At 45.9% G+C, this 17,544-nt stretch overlaps 1 protein-coding gene across 1 annotated transcript in view; it reads right to left on the bottom strand.

The window, feature by feature from the left end:
* wdfy3 (WD repeat and FYVE domain containing 3) overlaps positions 1-15,834 on the bottom strand; it is a 287,240-nt gene extending 271,406 nt beyond the window's left edge. The window contains exon 1 of the mRNA XM_055664858.1: positions 15,344-15,834. The gene's annotated coding sequence lies outside the window, so the exon portion shown is untranslated. The remainder of the gene's footprint in view (positions 1-15,343) is intronic.
* Positions 15,835-17,544: the final 1,710 nt, after the last annotated feature.

Genomic DNA, 17,544 nt, shown 5'->3' with positions numbered 1-17,544 from the left:
TCACCTTACAAAGATTAAACAGAAGAGAAAAAAAACATATAGTTGGAGAAAAATAAATAATAAGGACATCATCAATACACAAATTAAAGATAGAAATCGCTCCAAAGACACAAAATCAAAAAAAAAAAACACACAATGTGAAGAGAGAGCAGCGGCAGCTAAAGCGCGCCAGCGTCCACTCTCTCTTCCGACAGCCATCTTGGACACAGACAAACAAAGTACCTTACACAGAAAAATCATCTTCTCACAGTGGTTACTACTGTGGGAGAAGGCACAAAAGTCCAGTCCCCAACCCCAGTTCTCCCAAAAGTCAGGCCTATTAAGGCCACCGCTGTTGCCTCAACGGAGGCCCGATGTTCCTGGCCGTTCTAGCCGGGTGGTCTTGCCCCGGCGTCGGGAGAGTCCTCACAGCGGCTGGGCCACCTGGAATGGCCGCTTCCTAGCAGGGGATTGTCGGCTTCCGAAGCCGACAAGGACGCACCGAGTTGGAGCTCCCAGGCACCCGATGTTAATGTCGGCGCCGCCCGCTCCGCTCCGCAGACCCGCAGGTGTTGCTCTCGGCGGTCCAGCTCACCGGAGCTCCAGCGCGTCGATCCAGCGCGGCGACCCAGGCAAGGCATCGCCCGCTCCACTCCGCGATGGCGCACCAGCGCTATGCCGCCACCGAAGCCGAGTTGCTGGGCGGTCCCCACCAGGAAACGGTGCTCCAAGCCCGCTGGTAGGCCACGCGGACGGGTCGACGGGCAGCCCAGAGAAAAAGCTGCCTCACCGACCAGGTAGGGACCTAGAAGTAAGGTTACCTCCTTCCCCCCACAATAAGAAGTCCATTTCTCCTGAAAAAACGACGAACAAAACCAAAAACTGAAAAAAAAATGAATTAAACGGACGGCTGCTGGTTAGCAGCCGTTCCCCAAGATGGCTCCTCCTTGCACCATATGCTTTCTTTATTAGCCCTGTACCTACAAAATTTTATTCTGCCTCTCATGAATGAACACATGAATACTTCCGTATATTAATAATGAGACCCTTAAAAATAGTTTAAAACTACTTTTCTATTATTCCTACTAAGTTCATGATTTTCTATATTATACTCCACCTGTCGCTTTCCTGGCTGCTTGCTTTATGTCTATCTTCGTATTTTCCTCATGTTCAATTTTGCACGCTTCGAAACATCAGCAAAATATGAAAACTTTAAGCAAATATAATATTGATACTGACATAGATCTGCAGAAGCTTAACACAAAGGACAATTGTCAAGCCAATGCTGGTCCTTGAAAGCTGACATGCTCAGCTGTACACCCCTACTTTTTGTTTGTAACCCTGTCTTAGAATCTGCTTTGTTACAATTTCTAACCAAAACATTTAAATATGATCATATTTTAATCAAGTCTCCCATTTGCAGCTATTCACATCCTGAGAATCCAAGTTAGAATGTGCAAGAAAATTGCAATCAAGCAGTAAAAGTAAATGGGGGGGGGGGGGGGGGGGGGGGGGGGGGGGGGGGGGGGGGGGTGGGGGGGGGGGGGGGGTAGAAATGGCATGTTTCTAGGTTCCTCTCGCCCACCCAGAGCCGCAACAATGGGACTGGGTCGAACCAAACAGTGCTGGGAGCACTGAGCAGACTCTCTCACTGGATCAGTGTAGCCGGCTGGCGGCTGTTCTTCCGTGCCTGCTTATCTTCCTGTCACAGCAGTTTCTTTGATCCTTTCCCACACTTTGATTCTGAACATTTCTGAGTTCCGAACAGTTCGAATTATAAGCAGTTCTCTGGAATCGAAACCAGTTTTAGCCTGGGTACTGCCTTTAATGAGGGGGCTAAATAAGGATTTTTAAAAAACAATAACACAATATTATAGGAGCTGGAGCAGGCCATCAGGTACCTAAAGCCCAGTCTTGCCATTTGACATGTTCATGGCTGTTCTATGCTGGCCTCAACTCCTCTTCTGGGCCATATCTCCATCCCTCTGCTCTCAAATATTTATTCACTTCCATAAGGTCAAATAGCACAAAACAGGTCTTAGAGGCCAACTCATCCAAACTGACCAGGATGCCTCAGAGCTAGTTCTATTTGCCCTGCTTTTGGCCCATATCCCTCTAAATCTTTCATATCAATGTACCTGTCCAAATGTCTTTTTAAGATTATTGTACCTGCCTCAATTAGTTTCTACCCAGACCGGTAATGTTACTCATTCATGTTCTCCAGAGATGTTGCCCAACCGGCTAAGTTACTCCAGCACTTTTTACTCCAATAACTTCCTTGGGCAGCTCGTTCCATCCTCTGTGAGAAAAAGCTACCTTTTGCTTCCTGTTAAATCTTTCTTCTCTCATCTTAAACCTATGTCCTCAAGTTCTAGATTCCCCAGCCTTAGGAAAAAGACTATGCATTCACCTTATCCATTGTAAATGCTTCCAATGAGCTAGCTCCCACCACTCACCAGTTCGGTAGGCGGCTCGACTCTCGTCAGCAGCGGCCTCTGCAGCCCGTCCGCGTTTTTATTATTTTTGTCTGTTTTTATGTAGTGTTTGTTAATTTTTGTTGGGGTGTGTGTGTGTGTGGGGGTGTGGGGGAGGTGGGAGGGAGGGGGTAACTTTTAAATCTCTCCCTGCACGGGAGACCCGACCTTTTCTTTGTCGGGTCTCCGTTGTCGTTGGGGCTGCAACGTGGAGGGGGGGAAGAGTGCAGTGGAGAGATAAGTTTTTTTGGCCTTCCATCACAGCGATGTGATGGATGTTTATGTAAATTATGTTGTGTCTTGGGTCTATTTGTTTGTAATGTATGGCTGCAGAAACTGCATTTCGTTTGGACCTCAAGGGGTCCAAATGACAATTAAATTGAATCTTGAATCTTGAATCACCAGGGAAGAGAATTCCAGATTCACCAGACTCTGTGAAAAGCAATTACCAATTTCTTATAGTATGTCCTTTTATTCAAAACTCTCCCACTCGTGAAAACATCTCAACATCTACCCTGCCAAGGATCATTTTATATGGTCACTTCTCATTGTTTGAAACTGGGAACAATAGAAGCCCAAATTATTTAGTCTCTCTTGGTAGGACAATATTTTCATGCCAAGAATTAACCTGATGAATCTGCTTCATACCACCTCAATAATACTACCTTTTTCTTCAGATAAGACCAAAACTGTTCAGATTTCCAGGCAAGGCCCCACCAACACCCTGTTCAATTGTAACATTTTCCTATTTTTAAATTTGAATTCCTTTACAATAAAACCCCAAATGTTATTTGCCTTCTTAATTATTTGGTGGAACTGACTGCCAACTTGCTGCTATGTCCCCTCTTTCAAGGCCCTCCCACTCGTGATCCGTGCACCAGGGCACCAAAATCTTTCTCTACTTGCAATCTCTCTCCAAGGTGCATGACCTCACCCTTGCCCTTGATGGATCAAACATCTATCGGAGGAGAAAGAAGAAAGGATAGTTGGAAGCCAAACATAAAGGATGGTACTGTATTTTTGGAGTGTGAGCAATAAAAGCATTTGGACATCATACTCAAACTTATGCTACAGGTAAAATTTTCATTAGAAAATGTATTACATTCTCATGTTTCTTATCTGCAGGTTTAACATTTTGTGAAATCAACTTTCTAACACTTTCTAGATGAAGCATCCCAGATCCCAACAAATCTCTGAACAAGCAAAATGGTTTATGGTCAATTACCCTCTTTTATAGGCCAGAAACAGAGTGCACCATATTCATCAGATTCTGCTGTATTTATCCCAGTCTGTTGAGCAAAACTATTTTTAAAATGTTGGCATGTCATATCATTTAAAAATAAAACAATTACAAAACAAACGGTTTGAAGTTCATAAGGAACACCCAGCACTGTCTATTGTGATATAAACCTGACCTATTTACCAAGCTATAAACCACATATTTTTATATCTCCTTATATGGTTGGAGTCAAATGTTGTTGAGACATTCTACATAAAACTAATATAAATGTAAGTGTTTTCGTTATGACAGATGTTGCATTCTTATAATGCCTTTTATCCACCAATGTCTCACTGCTTCACAGAGCATCAATAATTTCCACTTGGTGTAACACCTGAATAACACGGGAACAACATCCCAAGATGCTTCATGAGAATGTTAACAAACAAAGCTGACACCAAGCCACACTAATTATTATGGAATGATGGAGATGGTAAAGACAATAGACAATAGGTGCAGGAGTAGGCCATTCGGCCCTTTGAGCCAGCATCGCCATTCAATGTGATCATCCCCAATCAGTACCCCGTTCCTGCCTTCTCCCCATATCCCGACTACTATCTTTAAGAGGCCTATCTAGCTCTCTCTTGAAAGTATCCAGAGAACCAGCCTCCACCGCCCTCTGAGGCAGTGAATTCCACAGGCTCACAACTCTCTCTGTGAAAAAGTGTTTCCTCATCTCCGTTCTAAATGGCTTACCCCTTATTCTTAAACTGTGGCCACTGGTTCTGGACTCCCACAACATTGGGAACATGTTCCTGCCTCTCGCGTGTCCAAACCCTTCATAATCTTACTACACCAAGGGGGACCTGTTGGGTTCCTGTCACACGGGAGACCTGGTCCCCCAACGCAACCTGTTCCCCAAGGCAATATTCCACCACTCACCCATTTCTCCAACACAACCCGTTCCCTCAATATTGCGTTTGGGGGGATTGGGGGGGATAGGGGAGAGGAAGGAAGGGAGTGGAAGGGAGGAGTAAGGAGGAGGGGGGGGCAGAGAGGAGGGGGGGGGCAGAGAGGGGGTAGGGCAGTGCAGAGGGGGAGAGAGAGGAGAGAGGAGGGGGGGTGGCAGAGAGGAGGGGGGGCAGAGAGGAGGGGGGCAGAGAGAGAGGGGGGGGGGCAGAGAGGGGGGGGGGGGGGGGGGGGGGGGCAGAGAGGGGGGGGGGGGGGGAGAGGGGGGGGGGGGGGGGGGGGGGGGGGAGGGGGGGGGGGGGAGGAGGGGGGGGCAGAGAGGAGGGGGGGGCAGAGAGAGGAGGGGGGGCAGGAGAGGAGGGGGGGGGGCCAGAGGGGGGGGGGGGGGGGCAGAGAGGGGGGGGGGGGGGGGAGCAGAGAGGAGGAGGGGGGGGGCAGAGAGAGAGGGGGGGGCAGAGAGAGAGGAGGGGGGGGCAGAGAGGAGGGGGGAGAGGAGGGGGGGCAGAGAGAGGAGGGGGGGGCAGAGAGGAGGGGGGGGCAGAGAGAGGGGGGGCAGAGAGGGGGGGGGCAGAGAGGAGGGGGGGCAGGAGAGAGAGGAGGGGGGGCAGCGAGAGGAGGGGGGCAGGGGAGGCAGAGAGGAGGGGGTGTAGGGGGGGCAGAGAGGAGGGGGGGCATATTTGGACGTTAGTTTTTAAGTGTGTCTTAAAAGTATATGTTAATGTTCTCTGGATTGTTTTATGTGGTGGGTGTAGAGAGGGTCGGGTAAAACTTTTTTTCAATCTCTAGTGTTTGTGTTTGGCAATGGGTAAATTGCTTAGATCGTCGATTTTCTAGAAGGTCCGCGAGTTATTCCAGCAGTTCGTTTTCCCACAGCGCCACTCTTGCTCCCCCTCCCCCAGTCACAACTGGTCCTCACCTTTCACCCCATCAGTCGTCGCATACAGCACATAATCCTTTGACATTTCGCCACTTCCAATGGGATCCTACCACGTCACACCTTTTCATTTCCACGCCTTTCCTCTTTCCAAACCACGCTGCCCCCAGCTACTTTCCCCCGCAACCACAGGAGATTCCCTATACTTCTGCCCTCGACTTTGACCAAGGACCTTAACAGTCCTTTCAGGCGAGGCAGAGTTTCACGTGCATCTCCTCCAAATTTATCTTCTGTATCCACTGTTCTAAATGTGGACTGCTGTATAATAGTAAGAGCAAGCACAGACTGGGCTATCCTTTTGCTGAACACCTTTGCTCAGTGAGGTCAAGCACAAATTGGAGAAACAGCACCTCATATTTCACTTGGGAAGCTTACAACCCAGTGGAATGAATATTGATTTCTCTAACTTCAGGTAACCCTTGTATTTCCTCTCTCTGTCCCTCCCCCACCCTAGTTGTCCTACTAGTTTCCCTGTCGTCCGACTTAGTTTCACTGCTTCACTCGTTAGTTACACGTCATCACCTTCTCTGCAACCATTGTGAGCTCTACCTTTCCTTGATCATTGCTGACTTTGATTTTGTCCTTTACCAATATATTGTTTGCCTTCCATATTGCTTTCTTGCCAGTATGTTAACTTTATGATTAATGTCTAAGTACCTTGGTGCCTTTGAACACATACTTTTTAATCTCTCACCATTTGGATATACGTTTCTTTTTTTCAATTCCAAATTGAATTACATTTTCCACTTTATAATTGATCTGCCATTCTTATCATTCATATAATCTGAAGCGTTTCTGCATCCTCCTCACAGCTCACACTGTCACCTAGCTCTTTATCAGCAGCAAACTTGAATATTTTATTTTGAATCTCATCTAAATCATTACTACAGATTGCGAACAGCCGAGTGCCTACATCTATCCCGCAGTACCCACTGGTCACAACCAAAAAAATGTATCAATTAATCTCCCTCCGTGTTCTGTCCATTAACCAGTCTTCTGTCCATGGCACCATAATTAGTCCAAATTCCATGCACTCTAAATTTATTTAATAATTTAGTGTATGGCACCTTATCAAAAGCCCCCTGAAAGCACCATGTAATCTGCTTTATCTTTATCATTCTGCTGATTATTCCCTTGAAATATCCCAAAAGATTTGTCAGAGTATAAAAATAAATTAACTGACTGACCAAAAGGTATACCTATTGATCTGAGACCCCAGCACTGGTGGTATAGCAAAGTAAATCAGAGATTCACAGATAAGTAGAGCTTGCGGTAGCTCAGCTAATTCTACATATTTTCCCACAAAAACCTATAACCAAAATTACTAAAGTTATTCCAAAAGGTTCTGCTCTTGAATGAAACGAGTCTCACGATGGTGGATGTGGAAATGTTGTTTCCTCTTATGCAAAAATCTTGAAACAAGAGGGGTGCTGCTAAAAATTAGCAGTCATCTGTTGAATTTATTTTTCTGAAGGCATGAATCTCATCTCCAACATGAAGCAGAACTGGCCAGATATTTGATAGCATAGGGGGCGAATAGTTACTGAGGTGGAAGAGATGTGGAATTAAGGTTACAATGCTTATTAAATAGTGGAGCCAAGTGGCCTACTCCAACTAATTTGCATACTCAAATCAGTCAAAGCGCTGCTTTACTGGTACTGCTTTAGACAGAGACAGTGATCTGATGTTTGTGGTTGACGTTGTAAGGAATAAAGTTCTTTCAATTTATTAGAACGCTAAGCAAAATTTCCAAGAAATATATCATAATCTTCACAAATTCTACACACCGATAAAAGTGGAAAAAAGGCCTGCAACATGAATTTAGGCATCTTGGTAACTAATTAAAGGGCAGGTATTTATAGTTTGTAATCTCTGGATTACTTGAGGAGCCACGTGCCATGAAGAAATTGCAGGAGAGGCCGGATGAATTTGTGGTTAAAGGAAATACAAGGTTGGTGACAGGGATGAGGAAAGGGGGTGCATTACAAGGGGGAAAAACCAAAGCAGTTCAGTAAACAAAAGGATATGAAATATATAGGTAAAGGTAAGTGGGAGGAATGAGAGGTTAATATACATCTCTTTTAATGCAAAGCTTCAGTTTAGACAGCCAGATGAGCAGAGAATGGGGAGAATAAAATGGGGCTAGTATAAATGAGACAGCTGTGGTATAGGACTCAATGAGCTGGAGGGTTTTTGTCTGCTGCTAACTTGGTTTGGGTGATTTTTGAGCTAGTGTACGGGTAGCCCTAGTAGAGAATGGGCAGTGGATGTAATGCTAGTGAATGTAGCTGGACAAGTGGCTCGAATCTGTGGTTTAGGTTTATTATTGTGACCTGTATTGAGATATGGTGAAAAGCTTTGTTTTTCATAGCCAATCAAATTAGATAAATACTATACGTGAACACAGTCAAACCAAACTCAAAAGCATAGGGTAGACCATGAAACATGTTCTCGATGTTGGGAGTGTCCAGAACCAGGGGCTACAGATTAAGAATAAGGGGTAAGCCATTTAGAACAGAGATAAGGAAAGGCTTTTTCCACACAGAGTTATGAATCTGTGGAATTCTCCGCCTCAGAAGGCAGTGGAGGCCAGTTCTCTGGAGGCTTTTAAGAGAGAGTTAGATAGATCTCTTAAAGATAGAGTGAAGGGATATGGGGAGAAGGCAGGAACGGGGTACTGATTGTGGATTTACAGCCATGATCACAATGAATGGCAGTGCTAGCTCGAAGGGCCGAATGGCCAACTCCCTCATCTTTTGTTTATTGACCAAAGGGAAAGATGGAAAGTATTGAATATACTTCTCAGCAACGTAGCATTACATTTTCAGAGAAAGTCTGAAAATACGAAAGAGGAGGATCTGACTGTACCTTAGTTTATGGAAGGACTGTTCAGAAGCCCGGTAACAGAGGGACAGAAGCTGTTCCTGAGTATGGTGGTGCATACTTTCAAGCTTTTGTATCTTCTGCCTGACGGGAGTGGGGAATAAAAAGAATGATTGGCTTTGATTGTGTTTCCTGCTTTCCTGAGGCAGCGTGGTACACATGGAGTCAAACGTGGAGAGTCTGGTCTGTGTGATTTCATTTAAAACTCTCTACAATTTCTTGCTGTCTTGGGCAATGCTGTTCCCAAAATCGGCTGTGATGCAACACGACAGTATGCTTTCTATGATGCATCTATAGAGGTGTGTTGAGTCATTGGAGACATGTCAAATTTCATCAGTCTCCAAAGCAGGGCTCTCGCTTAACTTTTTTCCCCTGTTGCCAACCGGGCAACCTTGGCAGCTTTTTAGGTTGCCAAATGACAGTTTAGGTGGTCATTTAAGATGGCTTGCACGACGCGTGTGATAATGTGCTCGAAGTGCGTAGTTACCAGTCGGAATTATACTCAATTCACGTATTATTTCTGCTTCAAATAAAGTCACAAACTAAACATATTCACCAATCAGGACATGATATATCCCACAATGACATGCAGCAAAATTATAAGACAGTATCTCAACTCTTTTTACACATTGCAATTAATACAATTTCTATTAGTTCTTTCCACTTCCAAACAAAAATGTGGTTGGATTATTCAGCGTATGATCAACCCGTGTCAATAAATCCTGGACCATGGTAACATATATGCGTACGTATAGTTGTGAATGTTGCTCATTAAATAACTATAGTACAGGTGCACAACCTTTTATCCAAAAGCCTTGGGACCAGACACTTGTCGGATTTCGGACATTTTCGGATTTCCTAATGGAAGATTTTTAGCGTAGATTAGGTAGGTAGCGCGGGCGGCTTGAAAAGTCTGGAGCAGCTGCCTCCTCCCTGGAGACCGGGAGAATCATTGCATAAATGTTAGTCAGTTAGTTTGGAGGGATTTTATGTGGTGGTGGTGGAGTAGGGGTGAAGGGGGAAACTTTAATTCTTAGTCCCCTACCTGGTCGGCGACTCCCAACCTCGCGGAGCTGGGGGCTCCGTCCGGCCGCGGGCGGCGCCGGTTGGAGCTCCGACCCCGGCAAATCTACCCCTGGCTGCGCGGCTCCAAATCCAGCGACGCTCCGCGAACGTTGGGGAGTCGGCGGCCACAGCGCTCCGGAGCTTGCCGCACGGCGACCCGGTAAGGCATTGCCCGCTCCCCGCTGCTATCCCAGCGCTGCGACGCCGCCGACTCCCAACATTCTCGGAGCTGTGGCGTCCGGCCGCGGGCCGCGCTGGATTTGGAGCGCCTCGCAGCCAGGGGTAGAGTTGCCGGGGTCGGAGCTACAACCGGCGCCGCCCGCAGCCCCACCGGCCACAGCACTGCGGAGCTTACTGCACGGCGATCCGGTAAGGCATTGACCGCTCCCCGCCTCTCCGACCAGGTAGGGGACTAAGAATTAAAGTTTACCCCTTCTCTCCCCCTTCACATAAAAGCCCTCCAAACTAACTGACTAACATTTAAGCAATGATTTACAGATGTTTAAGCGTCTCCCGGTCTCCGGGGAGGAGGCAGCCTCTATAGTAGTACAGACCTGGGTTGACCGTGGGTCATTACGGGTCAAGTTTGGCGCAAAACGCGAGCTTTGGTGTGCAGACCACATCCTGGAAAAAATGGCCGTTTTTCTGAGTTTTTCGGTTTCCGGAACACCGGATAAAAGGTTGTGCACCTGTACTGATACTCCATATTAAGAGCATTGATTTGCCGTTAAAATGAATACTGTAATAACGTGTCAACGGCAGCAGTGACAATCGAACACTGCGGTTTTAATGTTTCACGTGTTCACAATTTAATTAATCCATTTTTGTGGATTAAAACAAATAATGGGAATTAAAACACATTTGATTGCATTCTGTTATCAAACATAGTCAATGTTCACTCTGAAAACATTTCCAGGACAATAGGGTCAGGGAAGGGGGTGGGTGTGAATCAGTGCGGGGTGGATAGATGGCGGGGCGGGGGTTAGAAGGCAGTCGGTGCAGAATGGATGGATTGAGGCAGGTGAATTATACGTGTTGGTTGGAGTAGGTAAAATTGTGTGGGGAGAGCACAGGGGGTGTCAGTGGTGTTGAATGGGGGGGTTCAGTACGGGATGGATGGGGGTAGACAAAAGTGCTGGAGAAACTCAGCGGGTGAGGCAGCATCTATGGAGCGAAGGAAATAGGCAACGTTTCGGGTCGAGACCCTTCTTCAGACTGTTCCCCCCCATTCTTCTTGAATGGGAGGATCAGTACAGGATGGATGGGTAGGGGAGATCAGCGCAGGATGAATGGGGGGAGGGGGGGGGGTCAGTACAGTGTGGATCGGAGGGTCAGTACGGGATGAATGTGTGGATTAGTACAGGATGGATGGGGGATCAGTACACGATGGATGGAGGAGAAGTGCAGGATGGATGGGAAAGTGCAGGATGGATGGGAAAGGGGGTGAGTACAGGATGAATTGGGGGACCAGTGTAGGGTGGATGGGGGGGCAGGAGAATCAATGCGAGGTGGATAGGGTGATCAGCACAGGATGAATAGATTGGGGGGGGGGGGGGGGGGGGGGGGGGGGAGATGGGGAGGCGAGCACAGGGGATGTCAGTGAGGACTGAATAGAGGCGGGAATGGGGGATCAGTGCAGGTTGGAGAGGATGGGTCCCAGTATAAGGGGGGTAGGGGTTGGAGGGGTCGTACGAGAGAGAGAAGGGGGGCGAGTTATGGAGGAAGGAGGGTCAACGCTCCTCCGACAACATCGCCCTGCTGCCTTGGCCGTTGGGAACTCCTCGCCACCGCCTCCCTCCTCCGCCAGCCAACAGCAAGGTGCTGGGCCGAGCAGTGCAGCTCAAAGACCCTATAGCTATAGTATCTTTGGTGCAGCTGCTTCAGAAGAGTTGGAGCAAATGACGGACCCTGAACAGTGGCAGCAGCGGCCGCGACTATCACCTCCTCCTCCCGCACCCCGCCCGCCCTGATAAGGACCGCTGCTTGCAAATGCGCTAACGCCGCTTTCAATACAAGCCCTCCCGCACGCCGAGGCGTCCCCCTCCCTGCCTCGGCGTGCGGGAGGCTTTGTATTGAAAGCGCCGTTAGCGGATTTACAAGCAGCGGCCGCTATCGGGGCGGGCGGGAGGAGATGGAGCCGCTGTTCGGGGCCCGTCATTCGCTCCGACCCTTCCTCACCCCGCACCTAGTATCTTTCCCATGCAATACAGCCGTCACCGCTGACACAAAACATTGCGTTCCTTTTCTCCTGAGATGATGCCTGCCTGAGTTACTCCAGTTTTTTGTGTCTGTCTTCGGTACAAACCAGTATCTGGTTGCCAAGCCAGGCAAAATGACTCGGTGTTTAGGTTGCCCGGCGGCACTTTGAGTGGTCAGTGGCACCCGGGCAATCGTTAATTTCGAGCCCTGCAAAGGATGTAGAGGTGTTGGTATGCCTTCATAGCTGTTGCTTCGATGTAGTAGGTTCCACGACAGATCATTGTTAATATTTATGCCAAGGAGTCTGAAGCTCTCAAATATTTCCACTTCAGCATAATCGATGCTGATGGACATGGTGACCATAACTAAAGATAATTATGGAAATGGATAAGAATGGACTGGAAACTAACGACCTGAATTGGGAGAAGGCCAATTTCGATACCATAAATCAGGACCTGGCAACGGTAGAGTAGGAGAGCTATTTGCAAGTAAGTCTACATACAACAAGTGGAAGTAATTTAAAAGCAAAATAGTGAGTGTGCAAGGCCAATGTGTCACTTGTGAGTGCAAGGTACAACCACACCAAAAATTCCTGGATGAAAAAGATAGTGAGGGAGGGAGAACTGAAAATATGAGAGGCACAACAAGCACACAGGATGGGTAAGAGGGCACTTAAAACAGTTTAGAAGGACAAATATATGGCATATTACATCACTGGCAGACAAGATTAAGGAACATCTCAATGTGTATCCAGGGAAAAGCCTAATGGGGAAGACTAGGATCAAACTGGGACCAAAGGGGCAATTTGTGTATGGAACCAGAGGACGTGAAGAGACCTTAAATGAATACTTATCGTCTGTATTCAATAAAGCGGACATTGTGGTCAGATATCTATACCTGAATACGTTTCATCTTCTATTGCAAGCAATCATTGCCAATGTCAAAAGAAATTTAAGATAACATTTAATTTTCCATGTGAGAAGAAATAAGTATGACATTTTCCCACACGGAAACTTTCCATCATTTTAGCCTCTATCCTGACATTCATCTCTTTAATAACATGTCAACTGCCTGGTTGGGAAACATTAAGTCTTCCAACATCACACAAAGGATCAACTGGAGTCATCTGCAGCAATCTCCCATAGAAATTTGCAATAACAAGTTGCACAGCAAAGCTCATTTATTTTGTGGCTTCAGTTATGTTGCATCAAATTACAATATTCTCACGTTAAAGCATCTGCAATTACTGGATTGGTCCTCGACCTACCATTTACTTCTCCCATGACAATTCAAACTCAAATTAAGATTCTTAGAGCCACGCCAACACGATCATTGCTGCCCCAAACAAGAGCCTAACTAATAATATTGCACTCAGCACTGGCTGACACAAGTTGAAGGGATAAAATCCGAGATGATCCCAAGTTTTATATAACAATAAACCAATTGATATAATTGCTGTCTTCTGCACAATGACAAAGGAACAATACAATATTTAAACTGAAATGTTTCAAGAGATTCATTTACAACATCTCTGACGCTTAAGTTCTCCAATTTACAATGGGTATTTGTCAACATTCCTTTTGTTACACTATTTCCTTTCATTTTCCACATTCATTTTGCTCAATACTAACCCAAAACATTTTTTTAAAACTCAGAAGTGATTGTGAATTGTTTTTCTACCCAACAAGACACAAAAGACATTTAACATTCATAACTTCTGATAGCAGCATTTTTGGCTACTATTGGGAGTTTCCAAATGGCTCCGAAAATGCAATAAATCATTCAACTTCTTCCCAGGCCAACTTGATTTTAAAGAAAATATGTTGTTTCATTGAAGCAATTTATCCTGTGAAACAACGTCAATGTCCACTTAGGGAACTGGAAGAATTTTAGCCAAAAAGCACGTGAACTATTACTACGAGAATTTAATGATCTTTTTCATACATCACAAGGTTCATAATATCAGAGATTCAATAAAATTTGTTCATCAACATTAAATTTTGAGCCTCGCAAATGAATCTAAGGATTTCCATTTTGTTGACATGCCACAATCTTCCAATTTTAGGTATAGATTGATTCCCTTTCCTTCTTTTCCTTTACTATCTTGGTCTCTTACCCTTCATGAGGAAATATTAAGTGCGATTTAGAGAAGTATAACAATGGCTACGGCCAGGAAATGTAAAATTGGAACATAGATTTACAACTGATACACTGGAAATCTAAACTAAAGGAATATGTACTCGTGTCCAGTAGCATATTATGGAGAGAGAAAAAGTTAACATTTTGGGTCAATGACCTTTCATCAGAACTGACAATTGACAAGCTATTCAGTTACCATTTAATTCACAAATCTTTCACTGCGGTATTAAATCAAGTGATGTTTTGCCATACCAGGATGCTGTATCAATCCCAGTTCTGTAAGGATGCAGATACTTTAGATATTATTAACCATTTAGCAAATAATGAAGAAAAAACATTTGCTTTATAATTTATGTAATTCAACTAGCTATCTGACCGTACAGGACAAAGAAAATCAAATAATTGATACTAAGATGAACCAAAACCTAATTTATGACAGGTAAGCCTATTATCTATCGACTCAAATCCAGAATGGTCAACATCTGCAATTTCAGAAAACAGAAAATGCTGGAGACACTCAGGAGATCAGGCAACATCTGCGATGACAGAAGTAGACTCTCCACAGATGCATGCCCTTCCTTCTTTTCTATTTTTATTTTAGATTTCCAGCATCAGCAATTGATTTGTTTTTCAATTGCTACTCCGCAGTTTCATACTTGGCGTTCATGAACGACAAATATCCTACAGAAGGGTAGATAATCTTTACGCTACCCTTCAAAACCACAATAGTGTTACGAATATAGAATCAACTAGAAACAGCAACTCCTTAAGCAAACTGGTCAATTTTAATCGCATTGATTTGAAGCATACTTCGGGTTGCAATAAGCCCATCGATCAATTGCAAACTGAGATTCCGTTAAATCAGCAATAGGCGATGAAGTTCTTGCCATTCTCTCCCACCCACTACCCTCGCCCCCCAACTACCATACAAAAGGCAACATTCCCAGTCGCAGGGTGAATCGTTAAATCCGACGAGGGTGCGTTTCTACTTTTCGCCTTGTGCAAAACAACAAAAAAAAATAGCGAATTATATCTAGTGAAGTGACGACGAAATGAAAGCGGCCTAAACCCGAGGGAAATCCAGAAATAAGGATCAACGATGAAGGGGTGAAGAAGGGGGGAGGGGGGTCTCATCGTGGCTTCGCAGCCCGGGGTCGCGGGGGACGCGCCCCTCTCCCCCGGGAGCCGTTAGCTGGACGGGGCCGTGAGCCGCCTCCACCTCCGTTAACCTCCCGACCGACCGGCCGACCGACCGACCGACTCCTTCCAAACCCCACCACCGGAAACCGGCCCGCCGGATATAGGCAGAAATTCATCAGGAGAAGGGAATGAAATATAAATAAACTCGTAAATAACCTCGTTCCGGCGGCGCCCCGCCGTGTGTTTGTTTATATATATATAAACAAACATATATATATATTATAATGCGCCAGTTATTTATTTTTAGGGAGAGGGGAAGGGAAACATTTTAAACAAACTCACCGAGGGAATAAAAAGGTGTCGAGCGGACGAAGGAGAGATGAAGGTTGGTTGGTGCTGCTTTTCTTCTCCCCCCTCCTCCCGTGTTGAAATTTATCCTGTGAAGTGCTGCAGGACGATGGCGTCGGGGGATGCCAGAGCAGTGGAAAGAGTTGTGTTGGCGTTGCTGCTGCTGCTGCTTCTTCCGCCGCCGTTGCCCTTTTTCTTGGTGGCCATTTTTCACCCGAGGCTGAACCAAACGAGCCTCCGAGTCCCAGGGAAGAGGAACATCATCGCCGGCGCTCGCTCGCTCCCTCCCTCCTTCCTTCCCTCCCTCCCTGGCTCGCAGTCCCCGGGAGCGGCCCACAGCTCCTCCTCCGGCGGCGACCGCACACTGCAAGCCAGAGGCCGACGCCGACATCGCCGCCGCCGCCGCTCCCGCTCCCAACGGCCGGCGCCACCACCGCCATCTGCCGGCCTTTGGGAATTTCCACCAAAGCTCCTCTAGTATCTTTGATTTCCACCCATCACACAGGAAAGGCATCTGAAGCGGTCGATGGGCGAAGCGGCCATCGGACAGATTTTTGGGCGGAGAGAGAGGTTTATGCAAGTCCCAGGACCGAATGAAGTTACTATAACTGTTCAAGAAGGAACTGCAGATGCTGGAAAATCGAAGGTACACAAAAATGCTGGAGAAACTCAGCGGGTGCAGCAGCATCTATGGAGCGAAGGAAATAGGCAACGTTTCGGGCCGAAACCCCTTCTTCAGACTGTAACAACGTTTAAGAATCATTCAGACAGGTCCATGGATAGTTGTCGGAAGGAACTACAGATGCTAGATACAAAATGCTGGAGTAACTCAGCGGGACAGGCAGCATCTCTGGAGAGAAGGAACGGGAGATAGGACAGGTTAGAGGGTCAAACGCAGGCAGGTGGGACTAGTGCAGCTGGGATATGTTGGTCGGTGTGGGGAAGATGGGCTGAAGGGCTTGTTTCCACGCTGAATAGGGTGATTTCACCAAAGGTCAAATGAGCGTAGATCCCCCCTCACGTGACCGAAAATTTTAACTGGAGGACATATGTCAGATCGGTACATGTAAGTGAATGGGGAAACACGCACTTTCCCACCCGTTAAAAACATAGAAAACGGCGGATTTTTAGCTGAAATTTTCTGTGCTAGTCGGGGTGACCGTGAAGCACAGCAACCTAAATTTTCAGGCAAAAAAAAAGATAGAAAGTAAGGTAATTACAAGAGGGAACTGAAGGTAGAAAGCGGCGGAAGTGAACAGCTGACAATTGCCGTGGTGATTTTAAGATCCAAAATATCGGGAATTATCGCGTTTGCTCGCTGAATTTCATCAAAAGTAAGGCATTATTAACTTACTTTTGATGAAATTCAGCGAGCAAACGCGATAATTCCCGATATGGATCTTAAAACACCACGGCAATTGTCAGCTGTATTTCTACCTTCAGTTCCCTCTGGTAATGGATGCTTCACGGTCACCCCGACTAGCACAGAAAATTTCAGCTCAAAAATCGGCCGTTTTCCATGTTTTTAACGGGTGGGAAAGTGCGTGTTTCCCCATTCACTTACATGTACCAAACTGAGAGATGTCCTCCAGTTAAAATTTTCGGTCACGTGAGGGGGGATCTACGCTCATTTGACCTTTGGTGAAATCACCCTATATCTCCATGACTCCAAGTCATTTAGTTCAAATTGCAGAATGTTGAAATCTCAAGAGTATGTTGAGTTTTGTGTTCACTTACATCAAAGTCGTTTTACATTTGATGTTAAAGCTTCTCCCACGATTTACTTGGTTTTTGGTGTTGGATTCAGATTAGTTGCACCATCATTTTTTGTGTCTTAAAAAGCAACAATGGAAATAAAGTGTATACTCTATTCATTGTTTGTATTTGAGGTCTGGGGTTCTTCCGTTACTGGACATTGAGAGGTAGAGTGGGGATACCACTCATAATAAGGGAAGGGATATTACTCCAGAGGGTCACATGAGTGCCAAGTGAGATTTCTTTAAAGTTAGGTGCTAACGCTATTGGATATGACACTACTGTTTTATAATTCAGGATATTCTTATTCTGAATAAAGTTTATTTTTGAAATAAAAAATGTTTTTAAGGTGTAAAGGTAGGTAAATAATATTTTGACAACGGTGTACGATTTACAAAACCAACATTTATTTTAAGGGAAGGTACACAAAAATGCTGGAG

This window comes from Leucoraja erinacea, chromosome 1 (genome assembly GCF_028641065.1).
Source record: "Leucoraja erinacea ecotype New England chromosome 1, Leri_hhj_1, whole genome shotgun sequence".
Lineage (NCBI taxonomy): Eukaryota > Metazoa > Chordata > Chondrichthyes > Rajiformes > Rajidae > Leucoraja > Leucoraja erinaceus.
This window is presented reverse-complemented; position numbering and strand designations above follow the sequence as displayed.